The sequence below is a fragment of the Gossypium raimondii genome, chromosome 8, assembly GCF_025698545.1.
Source record: "Gossypium raimondii isolate GPD5lz chromosome 8, ASM2569854v1, whole genome shotgun sequence".
NCBI lineage: Eukaryota > Viridiplantae > Streptophyta > Magnoliopsida > Malvales > Malvaceae > Gossypium > Gossypium raimondii.
Genome location: NC_068572.1, coordinates 28039797 through 28050554, shown reverse-complemented (window position 1 = coordinate 28050554; position 10758 = coordinate 28039797). Strand labels below are relative to the sequence as shown.

Below are 10758 nucleotides of genomic sequence, written 5' to 3'. Positions count from 1 at the left end.
TCATCTTAAACACAATGCTGTAAAGTAAAAATATGTGTTTAAATAATATTTAAATTGTTAATATTATGATATTTCAATAATAATCTAAAAATAATTTATTATAACTTATTATTGACATATGAAATATAAATTATGAATATTTTTGAATTAATTACTATTAATGATTATTTATTTATAAAATTTAATTTCAATATATAATATATATTTTAAATATTAAAGCATAATAATTACAAATTTAAATATATATTGTTATATATTTGAAATAAATTTTGATAAGAAAATAATTGTATAGGTAATTTAAATATTACGTAAAATACATTAAGTCATTTGACTCAAAGGTATATTTCCACACGCAAAAGCTAAAAATGCTTTTGAGTTTAGGTATAAAAGTATTTTCATTTCAAAAGTTGTCTATTTAACATTGTTTATAACTCCAAATAAAGTTTTATTAAACCGTTAGGAAAAACAGAATTTAAGATTAACTATTACAAACATAAATACAATATATATTCATAAATACAATACAAGTATAAATATATGTCCGAACAAATACAATGTAAAATTAAATCAATTAAGAAGCACAATCAATGAAAAAAATCAAATAAATCCCATCCATGGCAGATAAATATGTTGAAACTGAAACCTCACATATCACAATTACACATGATAAGGCTTGAACATAAGTACTCAAAGACCTAAAACTTCACATTAACTAACAATACTAAAACCTAATTCCCCATTGAATAAATAAATAAATAAAATCAAAATTAACACTTTCAATTATTTAAATTTATAAACAAATTTTATGATGATCAAAACCACTTAATATAATTTTCTTTTATAAAATGTGAAAATAATAAGTAAACTATGACTTATTGAAAAACTTTTATTTTAATTTATTTCTTTTGGTATTATCTTTAAACATTTCACATTTAAACTTTTGCTTTGTTTAAACTAACTTGAAGTGCTTTAAAAATTTAAAGATGAAAATGTAAAATAAAATTATCATAATTTAAAATTTATATTTATTAAATTTTAATTATATTTTGTACTTAAATATTTTAAGTAATATACTAAATAGATAAGTTAAATTTAGTATTTAATTTTTGGATTAATATATTTCTTACCTAAGTTTGACACCTTTTTCTAATGGGGTATCGTGTTATTTTGGTCCAACTTGATATATGTATTTGACAAAAGTTATATATTTTGGTACCTAAAGATAAAAAAGTTAACTTATTAGTGTTTAATTTGGGTTCTAGGGTTGATTTAATGAAAGTTAATTGTTATCAAGATTAAGTTTGATATTTCCATGATTTTATTAATAGAATAAACTTAGTGCTAATTGTGAACTTGTTTAATTTCGTTTTAACTTATTAAATACAATCTAATGAATGTCATTTAATTCTAATTTTAGGGTTGATTTGATGAAAGTTAATTGCTAATATTATTAGCTAATTATGAATTTTCATCAAATCAATTCTAAAACCCAAATTAAACACTAAAAGTTGACATTGTTATTTTCATGTACCAAAATGTATGACTTTTGTCAAATACAGATACCACTTGGACCAAAAATAACAATGTACCACATTAGAAAAAAATGTCAAACTTTCGAACCAAATTATGCACTAAGCCTTAATTTCAATATTTAATTTTTAACATTTAACTTTTAGTTTATCAAACAACACTTAATTTAAAACAATTAAAAATTACCACGGGTTCAAACCATGTCATTCCCACTCCCTCCCCGAAAATTGTAATGATAAAAAATGCTCTATTCTTTGCTCTCCCTTGTTGGTAGCAATGATGCCTTGGGTAAGTCAATCGCGCGTAGTGATGGTATTGGTCATTTAATCAAAAAGTTAGGTTATGGGAGGATGATCCACCCAAAGACGGTGGAATTGGTATAGATCCTCTGAGTCTTATGAAGGAATCCTTTAGAGATAAGTTTCTAAAATCTTTCAATTTGAATACCAATAATTAACTTATTGAGGAAGATGATGATATTGATTTAGTTGATGGAGACGTGATCACAAACATGGTAGATGGAATACCTTCAATGAGATTTTTAGAATGAGTAAACTCTTTTGTAGAGCAAAGCACGTAAAAAATTGTCATTGTCAATGTCAAACTCTTTGGCAAGAAGATTGATTTTGTCACTCCTTTGAACGCCATGCAACACATGAACATGGACAATGAGTATTTTTTGGAAAAGTTCAAATCTATTAACAAATATATTAAGGTGTTGATGGAGGTGTGACATCCCACACCCGACCAGGTCATTGGATCTAGATGTGTGACATCACATTACGTTGTCTAAGCAACTTAGACTATTTCAACTAGTGTCATTAATTAACATGTTACTCAAGACATAATAATTTACCATACATTCTTATCCATACACAATAAGAGGTTTGATGAATGTTAATTGATATTAATTTATGCATTTAAAGGTTTAATAGAGTCCATTGCGAAGTTAGGATTCAAATCCAAACTTTAACTATCAAAATTCTATAATGTGTCTCGAGACAGAGAACTCCATGTCTCGAGACAAGCCTCCCCTGTTTCACTATTTTTGCTTCAATGATTGACTTTCTCAAGACAAAGAGGTTCTGGTATCAAGATAAGCAACAAGGCAAATTTATTTTAGCTTCAATATGCCCTTGTCTTGAGACACAAGCCATTCTATCTTGAGACTTAAGCCATGTTGTCTCGAGACTAGAATAGTTAGTCTCGAGACCTAAGTTATTAATATGCACCAAATGATTAATTTTGATCTTGTGATATTGAGACATGTTCTTATTGTCTCAAAACTTTAACATAAAAGTGCACAAAATAAACATTTAAATACATATGAACACTAACCAAATTATGCCTAAACTTATCTAACTTCACACCAATTTAATATACATCATCATAACCTATTAAACATAAACATATACTTACCAAAACATCACATTCAATGCCACTTAGTCTTACATGGTTAATCTCATGATCTATCACTTAACAAATGCATACAAGCATACTATGTAGACATTGCAACTTATGAAATAAAGCCTTATAATTCCAATTGCCAAAAACATACCAAAACCTTCATAAAATAAACAAACCATCATAAGACTCAACCTAGGTACATGCCATTAACTATGCATACATACTAAAAAGTATAGACTTGATTCGCGTTGAGCTGAGCTACTAACCTTGGATAATTTGCAACTTTGATATACTAAAACTCATACAAGACCTACGCACAAAAACAAAAGCAACCGTATGTTGAGTAAGGTGTACTTAATGGTGTAATCATAATTCAAAGACAATATCACTAATGCCATTAAATTAAACCACATAGTTTCACAAATTGACAACTTTGATTTTAATCTCATGAATCACATAAGCTTTCATATTATTCAACTACTAAGTCACCCTATGGGTATTTGTGTTACAATATCATTTATCAGTAACTTTGACGCACCCTTAAGGTATTAGCGTCTCGAAACATATCATATATATATTAATCTCATTTTCCATATCAAAACATAATCGATCATTCTTTGTATAAATCACGTTCATTTTATTAGTTCGACCCTATTAACTTACTTGAATTGGAGGATGGATATACATATCAATCTACCAACAAACCTGTTTATGCACCAAAGTGCTAGTTGGGCATAAATGCACCGATCCTACCAACTACACCAGAATACGCTCATACCATTAGGGAATTTGAGTCGACGATACATTCTCAACCCTTAGGGAATGAGAGAACTATTATAATATAACACGCATCAAGTGTTGGATCTCCCACCTATCAAATAGACCCTATGGCATGCTAGCTATACCCGTAACTTTATTTGACACTATTAATAGGACGTCATTTATATTTATTCATCATTAAAACACATTATAACCAAGTTAGCATAGCATTACCGCAATTGCAAATATGTGTTTACAATTCGATATATCACTTCTGTATTACTTCATAATATAGCACAAGTAATGATAAGATAATATAATCATCACATATATATACATTTTATACATATACCTAACCATTTTCAATATAGATAGCATGCAACAACCTATTTTTCGATGTTGTCAGAAACGGTGATTTCAGGACCACAATTCTGACGAATGAGTTCGTAAATATTATTAAGTAATATTTACTATTCAAATCTAATGATATAGTGAATCTTGATCTAGTACAAATGGTTTGTACTAGAAGGCAGTGATTTTTGAAAATGAGGTATCGGGACCTCATTCATGTAAACCGAGCTCATAAATATTTCTATTGAATATTTATGGAACTATTGTATAGGTGAATTGAAGTTTGGTCCAGAAATTTTGATGATTTGAATGGCTAATTAGGGTACAAGGATTAAATCATAAAGATCGTAAAACTTTATCACTATTGATTTTTGTTAACTAAAATGTTTATCTAGTAATTTCTTAAAGGTCAAAATAACAATTAGGCCATTGCAAACTTTGGTGGATGGCTAAAGCATAATAATTAATAGTTTATATGTTAATTTTAAAGTTATAATTAAGTTAAAATTAGTTAAAGTGGATTAAAAATAAATGAAAGGTAAAAGGCCATTTTTCATTTATTTCTTCTTACCATTACTAAAACAACCATTTTTAGACCTTGAAGTATTCAACCCAATTTTGAAGCATTACATGGTAAGCCATTTTCACCCGCTTTTCCATAATTTTTATATTTTTGAGATCGTTGTAACTTGATTTAGCTATACCATATCTTTGTTTTCAAAATTGTTAAAGATTTTAAAAATTTTCATTGTTGTTTTTGAAGCTTTTGGATGATTAATGGAAGATTTTGAAGCTTGAAAACATTTTAAGATTATTATAAATGTTTCAATTGTTAGCTAATTGTTTTAGGTAAGTTTATACAATTTAAAAGTGTTATAAATGTTGATTAATTGTGTTATAGATACTTATATATATTGAATGAATCTTGGATGAAATAGAATTTGTATAAAAATTGAGTTTGGACTCAATTGAAAGGTAAACATACATGTATGTGATATATATTCTGTATAGAGTAACCACATGATATTGAGATGATTTTGATATATGCCTTGGTACTTGGGAATGTTATAGTAACATGAAAATCCTGAATCTTTTATAAGTGCATGTTTGAACCTAGTAAACATTTAGGATACGGTTGACATGCCAATTGGGTAGATACGTGCTTATCCTATTAGCACTACGGTGCTCCTGATAGTACTGTCGTACTCCTGTTAGCACTATAGTGCTCCTGATAGTACATTTGTGCTCTTGTTTGGACTACAGTGCCCCTGATTGCACATTTGTGCCCTGTTATACACTCTGGTGCCATGTTTGCGCTTCGGTGCTTCTATATGCACATTTGTGCCTTGTTTAGCACCTCGGTGCTCCCTAATACTATAACCCGTGTATTTGAATCCTTTTACTATTGTTCATGGGGTTGCCTTGATTAAATAATAAAAGTGGTTGACTTGTTGACTAGAACAAACATTGAATACTTGGATTGAACAAATTGAAATGTTTTAATGATTGTCCTGTTACATGAATATATAAAAGACTTACCTATTTCTTGTGAAATGGAATTTCAGGATTGACTATGCAATGAATACTTAGTTATATAATTGTATCTTTGGTTATAAGGTAAGCTAGTGTATATGTTTTATATGAACTTACTAAGCTTTCATAAAGCTTACTCAATTTAGTTTCTTTTTTGTTGTAGTCGACATTTTGTTGAACACGACTATCGGATCTCTTCAAAGCTCACGCTATCTACCATCAACTTTGTAGTTCTTTATTGGTTATGTGGAATGCATATAGGTTAAATGTATAAGTGTTATTTTGGAAAGAAATTATGTAAGACATGTGAACATTTGTTTTATTTCTATGGTTTGTAAATGTTTATATATGTGTGTGTTTTAGGTGTGCTTAAACAAGTTTGGATAAAGAACTATTATTGACCACTTGTGTTAAATGTGATTTTGGAAGTTGGTAATTTTCATCATGGTTGAGATGAATGTTTTGGAATGTATGCATATCTATGATGAAATGATTGGATGAAATATGTTATATGTATAACATCTAGTTGTGAAAAGGTGTCATTAAGGCATATTGGTTGGAAGACTAGGAAATGTTTAGGTATAATCTGTTTTAAGATGAATTGAAAATAATCTCATGGATGAATAAGACTTGTTGTTTAAATGTTGATTGCTTAGCTCATTAAGCTTGTTAAAAAGAAATATTTGCTATTTGAATGCATGGCCTTAAGAATGGTTAGTTACATGTTTGATATGATGGTTGATTAGTTTTTGTACAAGTTGTGTTGCCATTTATGCATTACGTGAATCATAGACTTGCTTGATATATGATGAACAATTAAAATGACACATATTTGTTCCACACGACCTAGCACATGAGTTTGTGCCTTACACAGGCTGGCCACACACCCATGTGGATATTGTAGGTTTAGTAATATTTGGATCACACAGTCATAGTTAGTTACACGACTTGGAAACACAGTTGTGTGACATATTCAGACATGGGCACAGCCTTTCATACGGCCGTTTGACCCCTTTTTTCATGTTTACCCTATTTTGTTACAAAAGTTTTAATTTCATCATCATTTATTCCCGAACTTGTTTTAGAGTTTCTAAAAGCTCGATTGGAACTCATATTAGTTTGTTAATCATGTTTTACATGTATTATGAAATGAAAAACTAGTTTTTAAGCTATAATTTTATGTGATGTTCTCTGTTTACTATAGCGACATCTCATGTCACGAGTCTAGTGATCGGACTAGGTATGGGGTGTTATATTTAGTGGTATCAGAGCTACATTTTAGTCAATTTTAGGATTGAACATAGTGTGTTTGGAGTTTAGAAAATACATGTCATATATAGCTTGTGATAGTGTGATGCTTTTGATCTGATCTAACCCTGTTTTCTTGTAGATTTAAAGAAATCTACTGAATCAAATCATGTTGTCAATGAAGAATTTGGTAGTATTGTACCAGATTTTGATAAGAGAGCAAACCCGATTATGCCAGTTCCGCAAATGTTTGAGAATGAGGCTGAAAATACCTTCTTTTGTCTGATAGGTTAGTGGTTCAATGAGTTTTTGCGAGCCAATCCTGCAGCTCCACAACCTTCGTCCCCTATTGTGTCTTCTCTGACATCTACTAGTCCTCAAAGTTTTACACCCGTAAATGTACATAGGCCTCTGATTGGTAAGATCCAAAAATGTGGGGTCAAAGAATTCAGAGGTAAGATGGATGATGATCCAAATAGAGGGGGTATTCGTTAGAAAACACTCAGAGAGTGTTTGATGAGTTGGTTTGTACACCTAACGAAAGCTTGAGATTCGTCATGCTTTTGTTGAAAGATGAGGCATATTAGTGGTGGTATACGGTGATAGTGGTTGTATTGAAAGAAAAGGGTTAATTGGGACTATTTTAGAATTGAATTTTGAAAGAAATATGTCAGCAAATGGTATTTAGAAAAGAAGAAGAAAAAATTTCTTGAGCTAAAATAGGGAAACAAACCAATTATTGCATATGAGCAAGAGTTTGTACACCTCAATAAATACGCACGAGAGATTGTGCTAATAGAAGAAGAGATGTGATGTAACACCCCTAGCCCGTCTTTGTCGCCGGAGTAGGGTTTCAGAGTATTATGGCAAATAACGAATCTCAATATATCATAAAATCAATAAAATATTAATTTAAATACTATTTATTCATAACCAATATTAATTCATGACATCATATAAAAACGAGCTTTTAATTGAGTATACGAAACCTAAAAATCAATTTGGAAACAATTAGGAACTAATTTGAAACAAAACAGAAAATTGTAGAAAAATTGAAAAAAGGAGTTACACGGTCATGTGGCTCAGGGACATGGCCGTGTGGCCAAACTGCGTACAATTCAAAAATAGGGTCACACAGTTGTGTCACTGGAAACACGAAAATTTACACATTTTTACATACCCTTTTTAACTTAAAATCATATAGTTTCGATAAAATTCATGTCGAAAAAAATTAATTTTTACAAAATAATTAAAGTGAACTTAAAATATGAACATGTTGAATTTTAGTTAATTTTATAATTAATTTTGATGAATTTTGGTTATTTTTGACAGATTTGAACAAAGGGCAAAAAATGGCTCGGCAAACACTGCTAGAAGCACAAAACCGAGAAGTAATTTAAAGTATCGAGGTGAACTAAGTTTCAACCTAAGACAGTCCAAAATTATATTTATTAATTCATAATATAATTAATTTTAATTTATATCCAATTTAATTTGGGTTAGTAAATTATTATTAATTAATTATGAAAAAATGGTCTAGTTGAACTGAACCGAGTGAACCGCACCGACCAAGAAATGGACAGGCCAAAAACCGTCCCAAGAGCTGACCCAAATCAACTTATTAGCTGATTGTTTAAGCTTGCAAAGAGGCCCTTGAAGACTTGTTCAAGTTGCATTCAAACCCCTCCATAATTGGTGGCTTTATAGATTTGCCCTAAGCCTAAATTAGCAAAGTTGAAACTATCAACCTTGCCACATGTGTGGCCGGCCAAGGGAGGGCTCTTTGGTTGATAATTTTAACTATTTTTAGCAGCCCTCCTCGGCTATAAAAACCCCCTTAGGCTAGTCATTTTAGAAACACACCTCAAGCATTCATATATTTCCTCTATTTTCTCCACTTTCTCTCTTCTTTTCCATTCCAAAATTCCCTTGCTCTCTTGTCGATTCCTCCTCTTGGGAAAGGGGCATTCATCTACTATTTGGAGTAGCAATTAAGTGTTCATAGCAGCCTTGGTCGACGAGGACAATGGAGAAGGAAGAACGGAGCAACTAGTTAAGCCATGGAAAAACACCGGATTTGATTCTTGTTCCCTATCTCTTTAATTTTTGTTGTCGTTATGCTGAACATATCTATAAATATTTATGTTGTTGGAATGGTTAATTTAATCAATTTAACTTGAATTTAATTTGTGTTAGGTTGATTGCATTTCATTTGTTAAAATTATTGAAATTGTGTTTATGTTGTTATAGGCCTCAGTAAGATGCCTGATTAAGTAAAATCATGACTAAGTTATTCTTGCATTACAATTGTTAGGTAACTAATGAATTAATTATTTAAACGGATTGAAATTGTAATTAATGGACACAATACTTAATCAGTGCATGTTTAATCATCTAAGGTAGCTGAGGGTTAGATTAGCAACGATATCTAACAATACATAATGCCTTGCATAAGTAGCAAGATTATTGTGATTAAACTGTTTCAAGGTAAGGATACTTTGTTACCTCACATAGTCTTTTATGTGCTTATTAAATTGAGTTGATTGTTTGAATTGACATAGGGAAATGTACAAGAGATTATTTTAATTTAATAAGTATGTATGTGCAATAACATATTTGCCTATTAAGATTTGTTTAATCGGTTGAATTGACATAGGGATATAGTCAAGAGATAAATAGATTTTGGTAGGTGAGTATGTTCATAAGTTAGCAAATTACCGAGTTGCCGTGAACTTATTCGTAACAATATAAACACGAGTTTAATAATTCTAAGTTAAGAAATGTAATTAATCTAACACAATTATGTCATCTTGATTAACACAATAGTCCTTGTGGGTATGATAACTCGACATTTACTTGTCACTTTATTATTTGTTGCGATTGTGTACACTTGCACATTTTCGTCATTCCAAGTGTTTGGCACCGTTGCCGGGGACTGTGTTTTAAAAAAAGTAATTATTTGTGAAGTTGTTAGTTTTGCATTTTGGTTTATTTTTCTGTTCAAATTTTAACTTAGTTAATTTTTCTGTGATTATTTCAGGTGTTTATGAGTATTGACTGAATCATCGATTTACTCCCTGTATACCCTGAGATTGAATGAACTTTTCGACAGCAAAGAAGACAAGCAAGTCAGAGAAGGACTAAAGAGATGAACTTTGAAAATCTGAATCAAGAAAACGGAGCAAACCTTGCTCAAAATCCTATCCTTATTGCTGATGATAGGTATAGAGCTTTGAGACAGTATGCTGTGCTAGTATTTCATGATATTAATTCGGGTATTAGTAGACCCAAAATTCAGGCACAACAGTTCGAGTTAAAGCCAGTCATGTTCTAGATGCTTCAGACAGTTGGCCAATTCAGTGGAATGCCTACCGAAGATCCTTGCCTACACTTAAGACTTTTTATGGAGGTGAGCAATTCTTTCAAGTTAGCTGGAGTACCCAAAGATGCATTACGATTGAAGCTGTTCCTATATTCGCTAAGGGACAAAGCTCGAGCTTGGTTGAACTCATTACCACCAAACTCAATTTCAACATGGCAAGAGTTAGCAGAATAATTCCTTATGAAGTATTTCCCGCCTAGCAAGAATGCTAAGTTGAGGAATGAGATCACTGCTTTCCAACAAATGGATGATGAGTCATTGTATGAGGCATGAGAAGGTACAAAGAATTATTATGAAAGTGCCCTTATCACGGAATCCCACATTACATACAACTTGAGACATTTTATAATGGTCTTAATGCTCACACGAGGATGGTAGTGGACACTTCTGCTAATGGTGCTCTCCTTTCTAAGTCTTATAATGAGGCTTATGAAATCATTGAGAGGATTGCTAGCAACAATTATCAATGGCCAACCAATCGAGCAGCGTTAGGAAGACGAGTCGCTGGAATACATCCTTACTTAGGAAGACGAGTCGCTGGAATACAT

General features: G+C 31.0%; 1 non-coding gene across 1 annotated transcript; it reads right to left on the bottom strand.

The window, feature by feature from the left end:
* Nucleotides 1-10420: 10420 nt before the first annotated feature.
* LOC128032265 (small nucleolar RNA R71) lies at nt 10421-10526 on the bottom strand. The gene has a single exon (XR_008188393.1). It is a non-coding gene; the product is annotated as a small nucleolar RNA R71 (small nucleolar RNA).
* Between the last annotated feature and the right edge of the window lie 232 nt (nt 10527-10758).